Source organism: Hypanus sabinus, chromosome 19 (genome assembly GCF_030144855.1).
Source record: "Hypanus sabinus isolate sHypSab1 chromosome 19, sHypSab1.hap1, whole genome shotgun sequence".
NCBI classification, from domain to species: Eukaryota; Metazoa; Chordata; class Chondrichthyes; order Myliobatiformes; family Dasyatidae; genus Hypanus; species Hypanus sabinus.
The window spans coordinates 16,746,402-16,765,956 of NC_082724.1; the positions used below are offsets into that span (position 1 = coordinate 16,746,402).

General features: G+C 41.2%; 1 protein-coding gene across 1 annotated transcript in view; it reads right to left on the reverse strand.

The window, feature by feature from the left end:
- The window catches only part of raf1b (Raf-1 proto-oncogene, serine/threonine kinase b), a 91,100-nt gene extending 72,943 nt beyond the window's left edge, over nt 1–18,157 (reverse strand). Inside the window, exon 1 of the mRNA XM_059944071.1 lies at nt 16,994–18,157. The gene's annotated coding sequence lies outside the window, so the exon portion shown is untranslated. The remainder of the gene's footprint in view (nt 1–16,993) is intronic.
- Nucleotides 18,158–19,555: the final 1,398 nt, after the last annotated feature.

Below are 19,555 nucleotides of genomic sequence, written 5' to 3' on the forward strand. Positions count from 1 at the left end.
GGTCAAAGTAGGGAGCTGGCAAAGACCACTTCTTTTAAAACAAACTGAATTTAAAACTTGAATAAAATATCAGACAATCCAAAGGCACCTGTAATTAACTGGACGGCAAAGCAACTGTACCAAACAATCAGCTTTTCAATCTGCCCAGCAGAGCTCCTTCAGGGTTCAATGCAGACTTTAAACCATTCTATTTTCAGTTGATGTCATTAGAACTTAACAGGAGCCAAGTCAATTCTCAGCAGAGCTCTGCAGGGTATTCAGTGCCAGTTAATCTAATGCAGCGATTGCTCTGGCCATTCTCCAATTTGCAAATTACTAACACTGGCCTTTATGTGGCTAAATATATTTTCGTATGGCTAGAAAGCTAGTGAATAAGAGCTCTGTGTAGCTGCATCAACAAGTTTTATATGAAGGGATCTGAATTTCACTGTCTAGTTTTGTGAACTATTAATATTTGCTTCATGAAACTATTTTCCACTAATGAATAATCACCCTAAATACCTGATAAATTGCCTTTAAAGCTCTGAATTTGTAAAGACCTCGATATTTACCTCAAGCTGCAAATCAGTTACTAAATTATTTTAAAATTAACATAGAACATTACTAGTCAGTACAGGCCCTTTGGCCCACAATGTTGTGCAGACCTTTTACACTAACCCAAGATCAATCTAGCCCTTCCCTCCTGCACAGAGTTCCATTTTTCTATCATCCATGTATAAGTATTTCTTGATGCCCCTAATGTGTCCTGGATCTACATAAGAAACATTAAGAAATCAGAGCAGGAGTCGGCCATCTGGCCCGTCAAGCCTGCTCCGCCACTCAATAAGATCATGGCTGATCTCCACCTACCTGCCTTTTTCCCCAAAGTGGTTAATTTCCCTACTACCACCCCTGGCAGTACCAGTGCCAGGTACTGGCACCAATCTGTGTAAAAAAAAATACCTTTCCTCTAATCACATTAAAATTTTGCCCTCTGGTGTGATAAAGTCTCTGGCTGTCCACATGATCTATGTCTCTTATCATCTTGTACACTTCTGTAAGGTCACTACATCAAAGAGAAAAGCCCCAGCTCGCTCAATCTATCCTGATAAGATACTTTCTCCGGTCCAGCCAGCATCTCTGCACACTCGGTAAAGTTTCCACATCCTTCCTATATGGAGGCAACCAGAACTGAACACCATACTCCAGGTACAGTCTAACCAGGGTTTTACAGAGATGCAACATTACCTCACATCTCTTAAACTCAAACCCCCAACTAATGAATGCCAACACACCAAACACCTTCCCAACAACCCTACCAACTTGTGCTGCAACATTGAGGGAACTATGAACGTGAACCTCCAAGTTACCTCTGTTCCTCCACTCTGTTAAGAATCCTACCATTAACCCTGTATTCAGCCTTTAAATTCGACTTTCCAAGTGGGCTCAACTCTGCATCCTGTCAAAGTCCTGTGCAATCTAGGACAACCTTCCACACTATCCACAACTACACCAAACCTCATGTCATCTGCAGACCTACTAACCCACCCTTCCACCTCCTCTTCCAAGCCATTTATAAAAATCACAAAGGGCAGGGATCCCAGAACAGATCCCTTTCTATAACAATCACAAACTTTACTTTTATAAAACCCAAGTTTTTAAAATGTGCAGGTTAAAAAAGTTGGCAGTGAATTGCAACCAGAAAAAAAAGGAAGTTCAAATGTGATGTCCATAACCAGAGTGGACAATAAGATGTCTGTGGGTAGGTGGAGAAGGTTGTAAGAAAAACCAGATCTCTTTGAAGTGAGGCCTAGAAAAAGAAGCTGGAGAATTACTCAAAGGACTCGGGAGGATTCCGGGTTTGAACTACCTGTGAATAAATGAGTGAAGTTGCAGGATACCACTTAATCCATAAATCTGTGTAGATCAGCTGTAAACAACTGACTGGTATATATAGCTTTGTTGATTCTACCACTGATTCTGTGGTCAAATATTTGCTGATATCCATTCGTAAATGAGCCAAAATTTCCCCTTTGATTGACTTCAGCTGTCATTACAAACTCCAGTCTTCCCCCTATTTTGTCAGTTCAAACCAGACTATAGAACCATAGAACACGACAGCACAGTACAGGCCCTTCAGCCCTCCATGTTGTGCCAACCCATATAATCCTTTAAAAAAGTACTAAACCCACACTATCCCATAACCCTCCATTTTTCTTTCATCCATGTGCCTGTCCAAGAGGCTCTTAAATAACCCTAATGTTTTAGCCTCCACCACCATCCCTGGCAAGTCATTCCAGGCACTCACAACTCTGTGTAAAAAACTTAACCCTGATGTCTCCCCTAAACTTCCTTCCCTTAATTTTGTACATAAGCCCTCTGGTGTTAGTTACTGGTGCCCTGGGAAACAAGTACTGACTATCCACCCTATCTATGCCTCTCATAATCTTGTCAAACTCTATCAAGTCCCCTCTCATTCTTCTACGCTCCAGAGAGAAAAGTCCCAGCTCTGCTAACCTTGCTTCATATGACTTGTTCTCCAAACCAGGCAACATCCTGGTAAATCTCTCCTGCACCCCTCCATACCTTCCTATAAATGAGGTGACCAGAATTGAACACAATACTCTAAGTGCGGTCTCACCAGGGATTTGTAGAGTTGCAACATGACCTCTCTATCTGTATACTCATCAGGATTATGTTTCCAACCTCTACACGACCATCTACTTGCACCTTCGACTTACCTATCCCAATGTTTTTCTTTTCTCCTCTTCTAATTGGCTACCATCCTCTGTCATCTAAAATTTTAAGCTCATAAAAAAAACTCAGCAGCAACACCCCTTTGTCTGCTGCCCTACAATAGTTTGATAAACACCCACGTTTGCTGAACAATATGCAGATGTCAGTACATTCACATCCCTCTGAAGCCCAGATTGTCCCTATAACCTTCAACACCAGAAACCTTCGAATAATTGATCAAAGCCTGCAAAAAACATATTAGTCGATTGGTACGTGACATGCCCACAAACATTTTGTGCAGGCCCACTGCCGGCAAATTGGGTGGCTCACTGCACCATAGGTGTCTTGTGCTATTTCATAAAAGGAAAGGTTTTCTAATCTTGGGGAAGAAAATCCAGAAGCCTGGGACTGTGGCCAGATTTAACTTTTGGTGGTGGGGCGAGAGAGCTGGAGAATAGAAAACAGAGTTGGGCGAGAAAAAAGATCCAAGGCTAAGTGTAGGAGCCACATACCTATTTTTTGTCAGTCTGTACTGTTCTGCGTTGCACGTTTATTCAAGTTACAGTAATTTGTCATGTGGGTTTGGGTGTGGTTAAAGTACGAGTTTAGTCACCTAGTCCCCCTTTGTGCCGACAGTTTAGTTAGAGAGAGACAGAGCAGGGGACGAGTATCTTGTAGAGCACTAACTTTGCTTATAATCACTCATTTCGCAAACTTCCTTTATATCGCTAATTCCGCGATCACTATCTTTGATCGTTTGTCTTTGCTGGTTTTGTAATAGAGGATCGCACATACCCTTTTCAACTTGAAACTGAGTTATTTGGAAGCGGGCCATACAATGTTCATTCCCTCACTCGGTCTCTCAGCAGTTTTGCATCGCACACAGAATGACGGAGGATCTCAGCAGGCCAGGCAGCATCCAGGGAAAAGAGTATGGTCGACGCTTTGGGCCGAGACCCTTCAGCAGGACAGAAGGAAAAAAGATGAGTTGTCGAAGGTGGGGGGGAGAGGAGGGAGAAACATGAGGTGATAGGTGAAACAGAGGGAGAGGGGGGAATTAAAGAACTGGGAAGTTGATTTGTGAAAGTGATACAGAGCTGGAGAAAGGTGGGGGGGCAGGTTCTGATAGGAGAGGACAGAAGGCCATGGAAAAAAGAAGAGGGGGGAAGAGCACCAGAGGGAGGGAATGGCAGGCAAGAAGATAAGGTGAGAGCAAGATGAGAGAGGAAAAAGAGGATGGGGAATGGTGGGGGGGGGACTTTACCAGAAGTTCAAGAAATCAATCTTCATGCCATCAGTTTGGAGGCTACTCAGACGGAATAATAGTTAATGGGTGTTGGTCCTCCAAACTGAGTGTGGCCTCATCACAACAGTAGAGGAGGCCGTGGATTGACATATCGGAATGGGAATGGGAAGTGGAATTAAAATGGGTGGCCACTGGGAGATCCCGATTCTTCTACAGCTCTTTACTTCATCCCACCCCCTCCCAATTTCATCCATCACCTGGTGTTTCTGTCTCCCCTCCACCCACCTTTTAAATCTACTCATCTTTTTTTTCTCCAGACCTGTTGAAGGGTCTCGGCCCGAAACTTCAACTTCCATAGCTGCTGCCTGGCCTGCTGAGTTCCTCCATCATTGTGTGTGTGTGCGTGCACGCATTGCTCGGATTTCCAGCATCTGCAGATTTCCTCTTGTCTGTGATTGGATCCCAGCCATTTTGGTTTGTTTTTCCAGTAGCCACTATAGTAGGAGTCAGTGACTAACTTGCTACGAGGGCTGAATACGTTGCTGGTTGTTTGGTGGGGGCAGTGAAGAAAGGTGGGAAGGTTTGCCAGTGAGGTGAGAGTGTGTGGTTGATAGTACTGTTCACTGCAGTGGGGGTGTTGGTCTCACTGGACTAGCAAGCTTTGGAAGGTTGGCACAAATGAAGGGTGGAGGGGGAATGGAGTGAGTGTTGCTACTGCTTGAGGGGGTTGAAGGAAGATTGCCAAGTAGAGACCCCACTGAAGGAGAGACAGTTAATAAAATCTAAATTACCAGAGGAAGCCATACCCAAATTCTCCTTCCAGCATTACACAAAGAAATACCTTTAATTAACAAAGAAGCAGTACTCACTGACACAAGTGGCCAGCAGATGGGTCATGAGGGTCTTGAAAAGACAGAAGCAAAATGTACACGGCATTGTGTCTTCACAGAGTTCATTTAAATGTGCCACAATGGAAATCAATATGCATCTTCTCCAAGTACGTGTCTTACTTAGTTTCTCGATCTTACTTGGGAATTATCTTCCTAAACAACCTTGCATCTCTCTTTTCCTCTGAAGGTTCTTAAAGCCTGCATCTGATGTTAGTAATTGTTCCTAATGAAAACTACTTTGGAGCAGTCTCGATTTTTGTCCCACGGAGCAGCTTGCAAGATGTTATCGCACTAGAAACAGAATATTAACAAAGGCTGTCATGAGCGGTATGGGGAAGTTTTAGGTTTGAAGCAAAAGTAGTGCCAAGTTAGGCAACATCAGGGCTGCAGAAGTGATGAAAGAAGTATTCAAGCATCTCAGGGACTGATTAGCCAAAAATACCATGCTGATCTTCTAGCAGAAATATTTGCAGCAGTGTTAACTTATTGATCAAGTAACCTACTACTCAAAATTACTTGTAAAATATACATTCAGGATAGTCACATGGAAAAACTACACACATGCCCAACTTGAAGTCTCTCATATGGCCATTGGGATGAGCAAACATAATCATATCGCCTACTGCTGAGAAAAGCTGATTTATTATAGTTGGGCACATCCAGGAGGGTGCCTTTAATTTTGATCTCTCTAACCCTTCTGACAACCTTAGCTTAACTTGCTAGGCTAAGTTTAGAAAACACACCTGTACGTTGATAAGATAAAGGTATTTGTGGAGATTATCTGTGCAGCACATCAAACACACAGGAATCCAGCATGTTCAGGTTATTTATCTAAAGTCTGGTTTGGAAGTTTGTCACAGTGATAAAGAATGTGGACAGTCATCTGACAAAACTAAACAAATTAATGTTGCATACAAGGCTAGAGGATCTTGGGAGCCAAGATACTTATTCTTAAAACATTTTCTCTCCAAACCTCAACATACACTTAACTTTAGGAAAATAACCACAAATACTGAAAATTAATTCATATTAAAGAAGTGTAGATAAAATAAATTTCATACGAATGGCCCTCAGAAGTGGTTTGCGCTGTAAATGTGGCCATTTGTCACACAAAAAAACGTGCCCTATTGTACTACTGACTACTTCTGACTCAAAGCTCTAGCAGATCTTTTAAAGAGAGGTCAATATGGTCACACATCCATTCATTCCTTCTGCCCCATAAACCCCAACCCCCTCTCCACCTGACCTAAAAGACATTTTCCAGAAATTATGTCATCCTAGTGATCTTCCATCAATATAATTAGAAACTATAAACCCATGATCTGTGCAACACACAATACTTTTTCATTAGAATAAACATCTGCATTTCAGTGCTGAAGTGATATGCTCTTAATTTCAATCTCAAAGTGCTAATTATCTGAAGGCAAGATTCAGCCTGTAAGTAAATAGAATAGTACAAGAAAAAGTTAAGAAACTGAAATTTTAATAAATTGCAACTGAAGTGTACTTCACACGTGTAAACTTTAAAAGAGGAGGCAATATTCAAGCTTCCTCAATCACACATCGCCATGGGAACTTCCTCTGCCGTCAACTGCTGAAAACTGCACAATCTTCACAACTTCAACAAGGGGCCATTTGCAATGCTTTAGTGCAGCCTGGCCAGCAAAATTTGCTGACTGCAGCAGCTTGTCTCACTCATTTTTATACGGGGACGGTCACACACACACACCCACACCCTAAATACAATGGCAATAGGGGGAACATGTAAAAAGTTCGATCTTGCAATGCAAGCTTCCATTGGTTACAAATATATCCCTTTCCAGTCCCCAACATTCCCTCTATGTACATGAACATATTTATAAAACATTAACATAAACAAATTACCATGTTGCTTTTTTAAAAAACAATGTTGAAACAAGAGTAGTTACGATGTGCACAAGTTCAACAAAAAGCTTTGTTAAGCAACATTAATACAATAAAACATTCCAAGGGACGTCACAGGACTGTACCCAGGCAGATATTGACAACCAAACAAAAATGGAGACAGAAAAGCTTGGACAAAGGCAGTTTGAAGAGTTGGGCAGAAGATAGGGGGCATGGAGAAATGAAATTACTGAGGGAAGGAATTTCTGAACTTGTGGTCTATGCAGCTGAAGATCTGGCCACCACAGGAGAAGGAAAGAGGAGATGGAGAAAAAGCCAAAACTGGAGAAATTTGAGTTTTGAGGATTAATGCAAGTTAAAGATAGGGAACAGTGAAGAAAAATAAATTTAAATATGAGAAGAAACAATTTTTTATTCTAAAATTTGTGGCTGGTCAGCCACTGCACAGAGCCTTGAAAAAGTATTCAGCCCCCACTACTATTTTCACATTTAACTGTCTCATTTTCCAAAATATATTGAAGCAGGATTTTTGAGCTAATCCACAAAACATTGTGCATCATGTCAAATCAAAAGAAAAATTCCAAAACCTGTCAACAATTTACTAAAGATCGAAACCAAAATTGTGAAGCTGAAAAAAGTATTCATCCCTTTTTGTAATTAGTAGCCTAACTTTCCTCGGGTGCAATATACCCATTACTGTACCTTACCAACTCACCCAATTTGTTGATGTAGAAAATTGGAAGATCACCTATTTTCAACAAATTCATACGAATAAATACTCTCCACTCTGTAAGATCCAGCAGTACGGTAGATTCTCAACAGACCAAACCAAAATGAAAACAAAAGAGCATTCAAGACAGGTCAGAAAAATGATAATAGAGAAGCAGAAATCTGGGAAAGGATACAAGACCATTTCAAAGACATTGAATATACCCCACAGCTCAGTATAGTGCATCATGAAAAAGTAGGAAAAATATGAAACCACAGCCATGCTGCCTAGGTCAGACAACCCTTATAAACTTACTCACTGGAGAAGATTGGCACTTGTAATAGATGCTATTACGACGCCAACAGTCACTCTGAATGAGCTGCAGAAGTTGGTGGCTACAGCTGGTGATGAAGTTCATGGCTCCACAAGGCCTTGAACAAAAAGGGTATTTATGGAAGAATGGTAAGGAAGAAGACCTAGCTTAAAAAAAGTATATCCTTGTCTGTAAAGAAGTTCCAAAGCATCACTTAGAAGATACTGTGAAAATGCAGAAGAAGGTCTTGCGGTCGGCTGAGACTAAAGTGGAATTTTTTGGCCTCAACATGAAGTGGTACCTGTGGCGTAAATCTTATACTGCCAGTCAACCAAGTAACACCATTCCTACTGTAAAATATGGTGGAGATAGCATCATGCTATGGGACGCTTTTCAGTAGCAGGGACTGGAAACCTGGTCAGGATCGACGGGAAGATGAATGCTGCTAAATACAGAGAGATCTTAGATAAAAACCCATTAGCCTCTATCAGAAAGCTGAAACTGGGGAGGAAGTCCATCTTTCAGCAGGACAACAGCACAAAGCACACTGCCAGAGCAACCATGGAGTGGCTTCAAATGAAGAAGCCTAATGCTCTTAAGTGGCCTAGAGTCCTGACCTTAACCCAACCGAACATCTTTGGCTAGACCTCAAGATTGCTGTCCGTCACCACTCTCCAACTAACCTTCACAGCATGGGCAATTTTGCAAGGAGAAACAGAGAGACCTTGTTCCATCACATTGTGCAAAGCTAGTAGAGACTTATCCAAAAAGACTACTGGCTGGAATAGTTGTGAGAGGTGGTTCAACTAAGTACTGAGCAAAGGGGGAATGAATACTTTGGAACTTCCGACATTTCAGTTATTGAATTCTTAGTTCTTCATGCTTTACAATTTTCCCTGCTTTTTTAGGCCCTACTGTGAAAAAGGAGTTTGTGGTTCACGAATAAAAATTCTCAGTAGATTGATCAAAATCCCTTGTAGTACTCAGTTAGGTGAGAAAAAGGTTGGGTTACAAAGCAGTGTAGTTTATAGGCTTATGAAGGGTGGTGAATATATGAAAATGCAAATTTATTCCTAAAATTTTACAATTACTTCAAAATACCCTTATCAAGTATGTTAATTAGACACCAAAAAAAGTAGAAGTGAAAAGAGGAACCTGGTCTGAAAACAAAACTTTTATCACAGTGGTGGTTGAGAGTACTATAAAATACACAAAATCCTTTGAACTGACAACGGGTGACATCATATACAATGCAGCACTAAAACTATAACACATCATATGAAGAAAGCAATATTCACAAGACCAGTTCTATTACCAAAGCGAGAAAGCCTGCAGATGCTGGAAATCCAAAGCAACACATACAAAATGCAAGGGGAACTCAACAGGTCAGGCAGCAACTATGGAAACTAATAAACAGTTGACGTTTCAGGCCGAAACCCTTCATTGAAATTTGGTAGGAATCACATGCTACATTTTCCAATGTACTCCCTGTAAAGACTAATGATGGTCAACTCCCTTATCATATCTTGTTACATGGCAACATATCATTAGATGTAAAAGTCTTGACATTATGGTACATTATTCACTAAATTGTTTACTGCAGACTTGTACTAGTTATGTGTAGACAATCAAATGTTCAATATTCTGGAGGACATTGATCTTTAGTACAGTTTAGTACATAAACTGTACTAAAGATCTTTCCTGCAAGATTCCACTGCTGGAAATTACATCCGCCTTGTGCGTGCCCGGTGGTGGGGTGGCGATACGTCTCTACCAAAAAAGGTGTAAGTCGCTCCTTTCCTTGCTAGCCTACAGGTCAATATTGGGCAAGGTTTAGCACCTGCTTAGCCCCCCACCCCCCACCAATCAGAGAGCAGGTGGTGGACGGTCATACGAGCAGCTGGTGCATATCATTAAGTCCTGGTTATGCGACCACTGACATCAGGCAGACAATCTCTGAAGAGTATTGATAATGGCTGGGGTCCACCTGTCTTGTTAAGACACTGCCCAGAAGGCGGCAACGGCAAACCACTTCTGTGGAAAATTTTGCTAAGAACATTCATGGTCACGGAAAGATCATGATCACATGTCACATGACACAGCACAGAATAACGATGACGCTTCCTTGTTCAGAGAGTGCTTATTCCCTGCACGTGCTCTCTACCACAATACTAGTCAACCACAAAAGCATTAGTTACATGGTATTTTTAGTATAGGTCAACCACCTCGAATATGACAATCAGTAATCCGGTTCACCGCTGGCTCGGACATAATATTCGCCCAGCTAATTTCACATAGGCTGCCTCACCACACCAACTTGTCTCCACTGTTTTGGTGGTGCCATTAGTAGAATCAGCTGTTGGTACGCTCTTTAAAAGAAGCAAGTCGTTCCTTTGTGCTATTCTGCATTTGTTTTTATAACCTGTGCTTATCTAGCTTTAGTAATATTTTCTTTGAATAAAGGAAACGTTTCACATGGCACAAAGCACAAAGACGTTATCTATAGATGGTGGAAGTTCTGAAAAAACTTGACAGTGGTGTGTCTATGAAAAGTTTGTGCAACTTGCATAGCATTGGCTCATCCACAGTTTATGATACATATCAAGAAACAAAACAAAAAGTTGCTTTAGTTCTTTGCTAACAGCAAATTAAAAAAAGATGTGCACATGGAAAGCAAAGGAAGACATTTATTTAATCCCAACCTAACCACGTGTGACTCGGTAAAATCACTAATCCAGCACTACAGAGGTCCCAATCATTCCGGATTTGTCGTTGTTAACCAGCCAATAAAACACTGCCAAGTTGCTTTATGGGATTTAACACCTCGCCACATAAGGTGTTATTAGGAAAGATGGCCACAAAGTTGGTGAGGGGAAATAGATTTCAAAGGAATCTTAAAGAACATATTTAAACAGAAGACCTTCATGGTCAAAATTGTGTTGTCAGATGAAAGATTGACGGCCATTTGTGCAGTGATTAAATCATGGTTGCTCAAGAGGTCTGAACTGAAAGAACACACAGATATTTCAGGAGATGCAAGATTAGGGAAAGATCCAGTAATAATGGCATTCATTGCCGTCAGGACCACCAGACTCAAAAATAGTTACTTCCCCTAAACTGATAGAATGATCACCACGTCAAGCCATTAATCCACCCCACCACCACTTGTCAATTTCCTGTGAGAATCACCTTGTGTACAGATACTCCTGTGGCTGTATACTATCAGTCTACGCATATAAACTAACATTATGTATTAATATTTATCTGTTTTTTTATTGTGCTCTTTAATGCTTTTTCTGTTTTTTCTTATGCTGCATCAGATCTGGATTAAGAATCAATTCATTCTTCTAAACACTGGTGTATTGACAAATGACGATAAACAATCTTGAAATACTAAACAGAATTTTAAAATTATACAATCATTAAAAATTCTTTATAAAAACCAGATGCTGAAATAAAAACAGAAAAAAAAATGCTGGAAACATTCAACGGGTCAGGCAATGACTGTGGAAAGAGAATCAGTATTACCGTTTTTCAGTCCTGAAGAAGAGTCTCGGCCCAAAATACTGACTGTTTATTTCCATAGATTTTGCCTGACCTGCAGAGTTCCTCCAGCACTTTGTGTGTGTCATTTCATCAGAACTGTTGTAATGAGGGCCTTTACCATGAAATATTAACCCGCTTCTCTTTACAGGTACACATGCTACGGACTGAATGGACTTAGTCTTCCAGAGTTCACGAGAAAGCATATAGCTTACAGTAACTACACTCCAGAACAAAATTCACCCCCACCTCAGTAGTCAGCCAGCAATATGCAAACTACATCTGTATTTGTGTGCATTTGAGAGACCAGCCTCCAGGCGATGACTGACTCATGTGCTGAAGCAGACAAAATGACAGCAGTCACAGTTTCCACAATACACAACCAACCTGCCCCGTTGCCCTCCGACCATAAAGATTTCAGTTGTCAGCACGTTCTTGGTTGATTGAAGGAAAGGGTACCTGAAAATCAAGACTGCAAACCTAGGACAAAACACGAGGCTTACTGAGTATCAGGTTCCTGTCCTTCATTTTTTTTTGCTTCAGATTCCAACACTGGAGTCTCACATGTCTCAAGCCTACCGTTCTCTCCCCATTTTGCCCTTCCATACGTTGCCGAGACCTGAACTACCAACATTAGGCACCTAAAGGCAGTGGAAAATTAAAACCTGAAGATGCAAATCCTATTGATCCTGCAACTGGAAAAAGATACAAATGAATGTTAGCATCTTCTCCCAGTTCAACATCTTCAGCATTCAAGCCCTGGGTATACTCAGCTGGCTCAAACTCCTGAGACATTCTATCCCATCATGAAAAGGTTATCAAACAGGGAGAAGTTCTGAAGAACATGCTCAAGCCTCCTTGAAGTAATGCAGTGCTCTGGGTATCTCTAGCCTACAATCAAAGTTGAGGAGGAACATTTGGAAATGACATCAAGAGCTTTGAGTTAATGTATCAAGAAGACAAAAAAGTTCCTTCCTAGGCAGCTACTAGAGGATACCACCTCATAAACGACCTACCCATCTGCCTGTCAGGTACCTCCTACACCATCTATGGAGCCTCCTCAGAACTAAAGTGAAAGCAAGTCATTACAAATGCCAAAGGACTGTCCAAAAAGCAGCTTCTTGGGCAGCACCTTGGATTGAGAACCAATTTTTTTCAGCCAGACTAGGTCTGTTATTTCTCTTTTGGCTGATAAGCAAAGCTCTCTCTATTTTTATATATATATAAAATAGACCATAGACCAACTCTGAGCTGGAAATTTTTACACAGCCTGAAAACTACGCAGCACTTTAAACGGCTGCCTTTCCGGAAATCACTTGCCAAGGAAGATGTTGGGATAGAGTGCCTATTACCAGAGCTGAGAATTTACTAGACAGAATGTTTCACCCATTGGACCTGGATGAGTTTCTTTTTTTTTATTTTTTTAAATTTAATTTTAATCTATAATTTTTTATACATTCATAAGTACACATTGAGATAATATAAAAAGTAATAAGGCACTTAAATAGATAATTATGTGCAGTTGTAATTCCACCCTATTAGACTAAGCAATGACAATAATTGTTAAGAAAAATAGTAATAATAGTGGACTAATAATAATTTTCATGTATCTCTTCTGAACCATTACTTCTGGTCCAAAAGTATTATATGTAACCCTATGTATCTACCATTGTAAGATTTTATATCCCAACTCGTTCATGTTCGCTCCTACCCTCAAACATAATTATCCAATCCCTATGTACTTATTTACTTAATTTTTTCATATTTTTCCCCTTTCCCAAATCTTTTCCTTTACTTGTGTTAATTCCCTGTTTTCAAAAAAAACAGTAAACAATTGAACCAAGGGTGCTTACATTAGCAATATTACTGTGTTGATGAGAAAAGCAGTATAAATCATTAGGAGAGTCCTCCAAAGTCTGCTCGCTTTGGGGTTATAAATTCAATCCATTTATTCCAAATTTGATTAAATTTTTCTTTTTGAGTTCTCAAAGAGTAGGTCATCTTTTCCATTTTAAATATTTCCAAAATAATTTCATGCCAATCTTCTAACGTAGGTGATATTGGATTTAGCCACTTTCTGGTGATTGATTTCTTACTTTCCGCTAAGAGGACCTGTAACAACTTTATGTCTTTCTTCTGATCCAAAAACAGTACATGTCCCAAATAGAGCGTCTCAAAGTTCAAAGGTGTCTGGGTCTTAAATACCTGACCTAAAGTTCTATGAATACCTTTCCAATATAAACTTAATTTAGGGCAATCCCAGAAGATATAGAAATGATTTGCCTCCTTGGCACCACACCTTCTCCAACACGTCACATTTGTGTCTTTATATTTTTCCTGATATGGGGTCTTGAAGTATCTTATAATATTTTTCCAACAATGTTCTCTCCAAATCAAAGAGTTAGTCAAAGACTACTGAAAGCTGCATATTTTCCCCCAAACCTCCTCTGAAAGTACCAACCTCGCTTCTTTCTCCCACTTCTCTGTAATATACCATGTGTTTTCGTTTTTAGCATTTAAGAGTACATTGTATAATCGAGAAATTGATTTACTTGGCATTGAACTGTAAGCCAAATTCAGAATCTTGAAAAATCCTAATTCTGCTGTTGATAAATCTATATATCTACAACTCTGGTTAACATAATGTCGTATTTGAAGGTACCTAAAAAAGTCATTATGTTCTAGGCCATGTTTGTCCTGTAAGAATTGGAAACTTTGTAATACTCTTTTCTGTGTAAATGAGAGGACCTGGACGAGTTTCATGAGGGCTTCAAGGCTGGAAAGGGAGAGAACAGTGCCACTGCTTTGTCTATACAGCCAAGAGAAGAAAGTGCAATGAAGCACTGGCAATACCTATCGGGAGCTTTGAAGAGCTAACGGTAGGTTGTCCATTTCTCCACTACTGTACATCGAGGATGGGGGGGTGGGGGGAGAGTGGACCATCAGCTTGATGCTGGGTCTGGGGTCTTGGGCATCAGGCCCTATTTTCCTCAGATGGAATAAGGCATAGTGGAGGTAGTGGTTCATTTTGTCAATGTCTGCCCTCTTTGAGAGAAATGATCCTTCTCTCTGCTGATCTGCAGGTCACCCTGGGCAAGGTGTAGTACCTGCTCAGCCCCCATACCAGTGTCATGTGAAGCCATGGGAGCAGGTGGTGGATGATCATGTGAGCAGCCGGTGCGACCGCTGACACCAGGTGGAAAATCTCTGCAGAGGATTGATAATGGCTGGAGTCACCCGTCTTCTAAAGACCCTGCCCAGGAGAGGGCAAGGGTAAACCACTTCTGTAGAAAAATTTGCCCAGAACCATCATTGACAAAGACCACGATCGCCCACGTCATTGGGCACAGCACATAATGATGATGTCATACAACATGGCACACAGTGATGATTTTAACCCATGATGACCATTATCAAATATCAGGAGTGGTCACTGAGCCCCTCAAGCACAGTCTGCCAATCACCAAAATCACGGCCAATCTACTTCAAACACAAATGTTATGTCCTATCATCATATCACTCAAATATACAGAATCACATTGACCTCAGTTTTGAATGCAGTCAATAACTTGGGCACAACAGCTCTCAAGTGAATCCCAAAGATCTTTTTCACTCCCACTCTCTGTAACACATGATTACAAATGACTTTTTTTTAAAATCAGAGACAAACAATATAGCCCACTAAACTAAAAATTAATTTTGAACATTAGATCAAGCTTTTGAATTGTGAGGAAATTCACTGGTTGTCTCGAATCCAAGAAACCTGTATTAAAGATCCAGCAGTGTTTGCTTATGCTTTAGTACCCAGATTAGAGTCTAAATCAATGTGATTTTATTTAATTGCAGGCAAGGCTACACAGACACAAACAGTGAATGCTATTGTCATTATTCATTTAACAGTTAGTTAATGCAGATTTATGTAACTCCTAGTCAAAAGGTTATATAAAGAAATACTAGTTTGTACAGTCTCATTTGCATACATATTTAAAAATACATAGCTCTGGATTTGGTGGGGTGTTTTAGGCTGTTGCATAAAATATGCATCACAAGCTTGTTTGCAGGGATGAACTGTTCTTTGTGAGGCTCCAATATTGCTTGGCCTTTACACAGAGCGCAAGCACAATGTCCCACTTATAAATTGCTCCTTCTGTACAAATTCCATGCACAGCATGTTTGGAAGGAGAGTGGCGGTCTCGTGAACACACAATATTCCCACCCCATTTAGAAAAATTCCCTCTGGGGAACCATTACAGGCAAAATCTGGAATGGTCAGATGTCCTGGTCACATGACACCATACTTTACACTGATACCCCCCAGGCGAGTCATGAAAAAGACTTATCAGCATGGTTCTCCCGAATAACTCCAAGGGCGCGGTAAGGTCAGTGCTGTGAGATCTATATTTAGCCCATCTGCTATTCAAAAACTTGTATATTTTTCCTCTGTCCAAGGCCGCCAGATTTATCCACTTAGTCCTCCCTCTTTACCATCGAAAACTAGTAGAGTTTATGCTACTTTTTACAACAGCAGTAGTTTTACAAAGTACCAAAAAAGTATTTATACAAATGTGGGATTGCAAGCAGCTGTTCTGCCACAACGAATTATTATAATTATAGCCAATTATTAACACACCATTTTAAAGCATCCTTTAAAAAGGTACCAAGATGGATTCAGCGCCAAATAGTCATTAGTGTCATGATTCTCCCAAAATGGGGGGGGGGGGGGGGGGAGAAAGCAATGTGATACTAACACTTGGGTTTGGTCCAAAGGTCCTGTGACATCTGGCTGTATTTCAGTTAAACTTGGAGTTTTGACTGCCACAGATGTCATCGTACAGCCTCTACATACTTCCCATTCACATTTCAAACTTTACACCGATAAAATCCTAAACTATCAATCATGAAACAGAACTGTACATCTGGAACTTTAATGGCCGTCTCCACTTTTAGAAACCTTATGCCATCGCCTGCCTAAATATTTGAGAGAAAAATTCACAATTCCCCGGGCATAATTGAATGTTTGGAGTCACAACGTGTGATTTAGTAATCTTCTATAGCCACCGAAATGACAAACCTCGCATCGTAGCCAGAGCTACCGGCTCCCCACACAGCGTCAACCATCGACCGGAGTCACTTGTCGATGTTATTTTTAGCCGAACGAAGCACGGGTAAACTTGTTTCGCTGGCGGTATTCCTGCTATAAACAGCGATCTGTTCCACTGGAACTAGACATTCACTCCCCCTTACAAAATAAAACTCATTCCAGTCTCTTTCCACCTCAGAAGAAATCGTGTAAAGAAAAGAATTTATTTCGAAGTGGAAAGTTCGAGCATAGGTTATTTTGCAAGTTTGGAAGAGAGAGAGCTGCATAAAGAAGCAATGCTCGCAAGCCCCTCCAACAGCAGAGCCTCCCAGATGATCGCACTATTTTTACACGAGCTCCAATGCAATGGTCGCTTTGAATTCCGCCGGGGGAGAAATGCCTTGACGTCAATAATCCTTTCTCTAGGAATTCGGGGGGCTGGAGTGTGCAGGAGGCAAAAATATATATACACTCAATGCCAGCAGAAAGAAGGCTGAAAGCTGAACGCTTCGGGCCCTGGTGCCGCCGCTAAACCCCGGGAAGGGACAGACCCACAGCAACAACAACAAATTGGAACTCTTTAACCCTTTCCCAAACCACAAATGGCACTCACTCAGCCTCTGGGCGATTGCACCGCGTCCGTCGCCCTCTGAAGTCGAGGCCAGAACTGGGCGATCTTTCAGCAGCCGTTCACCGTGCAGTACTGCAGATTCGGAGCTTGCCCAGGGAACTTTCTAAAACTTAACCTCCGCCATAACTAAACGAAAAAGTTGTCGCCCGGTGACATCATCATATTCCCCACGCGAGCCGCTCACAGACTCTGGCAACTGTTGTGATCACAACTCGTTCACATTGCACCCTGCGTGGGATGCCGGGACGAAAATGTTGGCGATTAAATAAAAGAAAGTTCATTTTGAAGCTACGTGCGTGAATTTGAATTTGCCCGGTGCAGACTCGCCTCTCTCTTTCTGCAGATACCTGCAGTGCTACAACACGCGCGCACGGAAATATCGAGTCACACTCGAGTCCTAAACTTTAAAAATAAAGCTAAAGCTGAGACGCCAGTCTTCATGCTGGTGTTGCTCCCTGGGATGGATTTGTTTCTCGTTTTAAAGCTTCGCTGAGGAGAATAAACTGCTCTATTTTTTTTTAAAAAACCATAGAAAAAAAGACAATCAAAGAAAACCAAACCTAATATTATTGGGTGGGTGTATTGCTAAGTTAAAAAATTGAAAGCTTTTGTTTGTCCTCCCAGTGTTGAAAGACTAGCGCCTTCGTGACGCCTGGCGATTGAAACAAGATACCGATTCTTGATGTTCGGGAATTACAGCCATGATCAGCACGTTAGCGGACACGCCGCAAATAGTAAATGAAATTCCACTAAGGTCATTTGACGAACCACGTCTGTTAGTTACCCAACGAAGCGTTGCAGAGAATATTCTCTAATATCCAGACCACACCATCACATCAGATACCAATCTTTGAATGCTTTTAAGAATGTCCGGTGAGTTCAATAGAACCGACGAACACTCACTTAGTCAATTGAACCGAAGTACTGCAAAAAAAAAATCCGAAACAAAAGTAGAAAACGCTGGGAGAGAAAACATTTATTAGGTCAGTCAGCATCTGCGGGGAGGACAGCCAGGTTAAGGCTGCAGCGACTGTTCCTTTGTTCTGCGGAGTATTTCCAGTACTTTTAAAGTGAATTTGATATGTGCTGAGAGTCAAACTCCTGGGGCACCCAGATTCTGGTTCCCGGGTGAGAAAGAAATCTGATACTTTATTATCACTCTTATCAGTATGCTTCTTTCAGTACCTCCGTTTTATTTAATAAATAATAATGATAATAAGACTTTATTGATCCCGAGTGGAAAATTCTTTCGTTATAGCAGCAACTTTTAAAAACACATTTAGCAGTGTGCAGACTTAACAAAGTACAGAATAATAATGTACACCATAATAATTTACCATTATGCAGTAGTAATGTACAAAATAATGAAACAGACTATTATACTGTGATGTGTGCTCTCCTGTCGCACAGAGATGAACTGTTGTGTATGCTTATTGCATTTGGTAGGAAAGATTTTCTGTAACGATCCTTGTGACAGCAGAGCTGAGTGAGCCTGTTTGAAAGGGAGCTCCGCCGCTTACTCAGTCGGTCATGGAGAGGATGTACCAGATTGTCCGTAATGGATAAGTTTGTTCAGTGACCTCCTCTCTACCACTAACTCGGAAGAGTCCGGGTTTTAGCCAAGGATGAGTTTATTTAGTCGTTTTGTATCACCAGCGCCGACGCTGCTCCCGCAACAGAATCATCAATTATCAGGAAGTACTCCCGTGGCCTGATGTTACAAATGTTATTTCCTGACCAATGAAGGGAAGCATGGCATTGGCCTTCTTCAATGTCCTATTTCCCTGCTTTGCCACTTTGAGTTTTCCTTCACTGCCTGTTGGGTTTATTCTGTTGGGTTACACCACAGTAATAGTGTAAACTATTTTACACCTGATTCTGTCTGTTGTCACTCAGAATACCTTTTCAGTCTCCACAATGGTCCTCCATGGCTTGTGGGATTTCTGTTGGTTTCTGGATTGCCAGTGTTGAATGCAGAACTTGTTCTCTACTCATTGCTATCATCAGGGAGGAGGTGCAGGAACCTGAAGACACACTCTCAGTGTTTTAGGAACAGCCTTGACTCCACCACCATCAGATTTCTGGAAGGACAAAGAACCGGACCATAAACACTACCTCACTATTAGAGCCATAGAAAAGTACAGGACAGAAACAGGCCCTTCAGCCCATCTAGTCCATGCTGAATCATCTAAACTGCATTCTCCCATTGACCTGCACTGGGACCATAGTCCTCCATATCTCTCCCACCCATGTACCAATCCAAACTTCACTTAAACATTGAAATAGAGCTCACAGGCACCACTCGCGCCTCACTCTCACAACCCTCTGTGTGAAGAAACTTCCCCTCATGTTCCTCTTAAGCTTTTCACCTTTCACCCTTAACCCATGACCTCTGGTTGTAGTCCCACCCAACCCCAGTGGAAAAAGCCTGCTTGCATTCACCCTATCTATACACCTCATAATTTTGTACACCTCTATCAAATCCCCTCTCAGTCTTCTATGCTCCAAGGAATAAAGTCCTAATCTATTCAATCTTTCCCAATA